This window comes from Lutra lutra, chromosome 1 (assembly GCF_902655055.1).
Source record: "Lutra lutra chromosome 1, mLutLut1.2, whole genome shotgun sequence".
In the NCBI taxonomy this organism is placed as follows: domain Eukaryota; kingdom Metazoa; phylum Chordata; class Mammalia; order Carnivora; family Mustelidae; genus Lutra; species Lutra lutra.
In genome coordinates, this window is record NC_062278.1 from 215,855,675 (window position 1) to 215,859,698 (window position 4,024).

A 4,024-nucleotide genomic window follows, 5' to 3' on the forward strand; every position below is an offset into this window, starting at 1 on the left:
CCCGCCCGCCTGCCGGCCCCGCACGCAGCCTCCAATGGAAGCCCGGAGCAGCCCGGGGCGGGGCATGGGGCGGGTCCGGGCCAGGGAGAGGGTGGGGCCCCAACCTTTGTTTCCCATCTGGGCTCAAGGGAGACTCTCCCCGGGCATTCGGTGGGCCAGGAGCAGTTGTCACCCGTTCACTCATCTACCCACCCACTGACTCATTATATAGATATTGAGCGCTGACTGTGTGCCAGTGCACGGATCAGAAAATGCCAGTTTTCATTCATCAGATTGGCAAGAATTTGAGAGCCCGGTAACAACCAGTGGGGTGAGCACATGCTGTGGGTCAAAATGTTATCTGGCAGAAAAGATTAAATCCGGCCGTGTTTGCCTTGCGCGATTCATCTCTGCCTTTGACTCTGGAGAAGCCCTCATACGTGTCTGTGCCTGAGGACTATCTATCAAAGGTTGCTACCTGCGGCTTTGATAGTTATTGTGATAAATGGGGGGAGGCTTAGATGTCCACCAACAAAGGAGGGCAAGGATCACCATGAGCAGGAGGGAATACCATGCAGCGAATAAAAAGAATGAGGCCATCGAGGAAATGCAAATTAACAATGATATACCACTATATACCCACCAGAAGAGCTAAAACTAAATGGTACCAAGTATTAGGAGGGGATCTGGAGTAAATGGGACTATCCTGGACTGTTGGTGAGAATGTAAAATGAAACAAACACTTGGAAAAAGATCTCTTAGGGATGCCTGGGTGGCTCAGTGGGTTAAGCATCTGCCTTCGGCTCAGGACATGATCCCAGGGTCCTGAGATCAAGTCCTGAATCAGGCTCCTTATTCAGAGCCTACTTCTCCCTCTGCCTGCAGGCAGCTCCCCCTTCTTGTGCCCTCTCTCTGTGTGTCAAATAAATAAAATCTTTTAAAAAGAAGAAGGAGGAGGAGGAGGAGGAGAAGGAGAAGAAGAGAGCCAAAATCTTGTATACAAATGTTCATAGCAACTTTATCACAACATTGGGGGCGTCTGGGTGGCTCAGTTGGTTAAGCGTCTGCCTTCCCCTGGGGTCATGATCCAGGGTCCCAGGACCCACCCCTGCATCAGGCTCTCTGCTCAGTGGGGAGTCTGCTTCTTCCTCTCTTCCGTGCACACGCGCTCTCTCTCTTTCAAATAAATAAACAAAATCTCTAAATAAAACAAACATTTTATCACAGCTCTATTCATAGGGGCCCAAAATTGGAAGCAACCCAAATGTCCATAAATGGATGACTGGCTCAGCACACCGAGGTCCCTCCATACCATAAAATAGTCCTCAGCAAAAGGCACCAACTACTGATAAGTACAATATAACACGGATGAGTCTCAAAAATAAATAAATAAATAAATAAATAAATAAATAAAAGGATTACGCTGAGTGACAGAGGAGGCCAGGCACTTTGGAATGAAGTTTTAAGGTAGATGTAGCTAATCAACCCATGGGAAATGGCAGATGTGGATCAGTGCTTGCCCTTGTGGGCGGTAGGGCCCCTGGGGCAGTTTCCGGGGTTGGGGGAGGAAGAGAGGCAGGAAGCAAGACTGTGGTTACACAGGTGGGTTCAGTTTGTGGCAATCATTTCACTTCTGACCTTTCTTAAGGTGTTTCGTTTTAAGAATGGAAAAATTGTTGATAGGTTACAGGTTGTAAGGAGAGTGAATATTTATAGGGAGCTTACTCAACCTCAGAAGAGGGATTACGTGCCTTGTAGTCCATCTTTATAATCATTTTCCAGTTGGTGAAAGTGACACAGACAGGTTAAGCCATTTTTTTAAGTGCTTCGTATTAAATCCTGGCAATGCTTTTCCAGGTGGAGAAAATGACACAGAGAGGTTAAGTAATTTCCCCACAGTCACCCAGGTAGTGAGTGTGGGGCTACACAAGGATTTGAACTCATGGAGCCTGTCTTTACAACCCACAGGCTCTCCATAACCCTGCCAGGATAGCTGGGCTAGATTTCTAGGTGAGTAAAAATAGCAAGTTGAGGGGTGCCTGGGTGGCTCAGTCTGTTAAGCAGCTGCCTCAAGTTCAGGTCATGGTCCCAGGGTCCTGGGATGGAGTCCCTCATTGGGCTCCCTGCTCAGCAGGGAGCCTGTTTCTCCCTCTGCCTCTGCCTGCCACTCTGCAGGCTTGTGCTTGCTCTTTCTCTCTCTCTCTCACAAAGAAATAAAATCTTTAAAAAAACAAAAAAGTTTTAAAAAAATAGCAAGTTGAAAAATAGAAAGTTGTACTTAATTGGTTAGTTGTGTATGGTCTGGGGAAATGAGAGAGATATGATATCACACACACACACACACACACACATCTGCGTGTAACTTAATAGAAAAAGATCTGAACATGCCAGTTGTTGTCAGAAAGACCAGGATGGAAGGGGTGGGGGACAGAAGGGACTGTTTCCTGATCTACAATGTTCTCTTTCCTTCCCTCTCTCTCTCTCTTTTTAATATTTTATTTATTTATTTTTTTTAAGATTTTATTTAGGGCGCCTGGGTGGCTCAGTTGGTTAAGTGACTGCCTTCAGCTCAGGTCATGATCCTGGAGTTCTGGATTGAGCCCCACATCAGGCTCCTTGCTCAGCAGGGAGTCTGCTTTTCCCTCTGACCTTCTCCCCTCTCATGCTCTCTCTCTCACACAAATAAATTAAATCTTTTAAAACAATAAAGGTTTCATTTATTTATTGGTCAGAGAGAGAGAGAGAGAGAGTGCACAAGCAGGGCGAGCAGCAGGAGAGGGAGAAGCAGGCTCCCCGCTGAGGAAGGAGCCCGACGCAGGACTCCATCCCAGGACCCCAGTATCATGACCTGACCTGAGAGCAGACGGTTAACCGACTGGGCCATACAGGTGTCCCTTTCTCTCTTTAATAGGAGAAAATATTCATGAGGATAATCAAAATTCTATTAAAAAAAAGATTTAGCGGTGCCTGGCCCAGGATCAAGCCCCATGTCAGGCTCCTTGCTCAGCAGGAAGCCTGCTTCTCCTTCTCCCTCTGCCTGCTTGTGCTCTCTATCTCTCTGTCAAATACATAAATAAAAATCTTTAAAAAAAAAAAAAAAAGAGAGGGGCGCCTGGGTGGCTCAGTGGGTTAAAGCCTCTGCCTTCGGCTCAGATCATGATCCCAGGGTCCTGGGATCGAGCCCCACATCGGGCTCTCTCCTCAGAGGGAAGCCTGCTTCTCCCTCTCTCTCTCTGCCTGCCTCTCTGCGTACTTGTGATTTCTGTCTGTCAAATAAATAAATAAAATCTTAAAAAAAAAAAAAAGAGAGAAAGAAAAGAAATCGATTTAACGTGGAGGAAAAGGAACCGTCGTGCACTGTTGGTGGGAAAGTGAATTGATGCAGCCATTACAGTACAGAGGTTCTTCAAAAAATTAAAAATAGAGGGCACCTGGGCGGCTCAGTCATTAAGCGTCTGCCTTTGGCTCAGGTCATGATCCCCGGGTCCTAAGATCGAGTCCCACATGGGGCTCCCTGCTCAGCAGGGAGCAGCCTGCTTCTCCCTCTCCCACTCCTCCTGCTTGTGTTCCCTCGCTCACCGTGTCTCTCTGTCAAATAAAGAAATAATCTTAAAAAATTGAAAAAATAAAATGCTTACAGCAGTTAAGATATGGAAGCAACCAAAGAACCCATTGACAGTTAACTAGATAAAGATGGCGGCATACATATTTGATGGAATGTTACTCAGCCATAAAAAGAATAAAATCTTGCATTCTTGACAGCATACACAGACCTAGAGGGTATTATGCTAAGGGAAATCAGTCAGAGAAAGGCAAATGCCATGTGATTTCACTTCCATGTGGCATCTCAACAAAGGCACAAACAAACAAAAAAATCGGAACAGGATGATAAATACGGAAAATGGGTAATGGCCAGAGAGGGAAGAGGGGGTACATGAGAGACATAAGGGAAGGGGGTTAGGGGGCACAAACTTCCAGTTATAGAACACCTATGTCACGGGGATTAAAAAGGACAGCCCAGGAAATACACAGTCAATAGGATCGT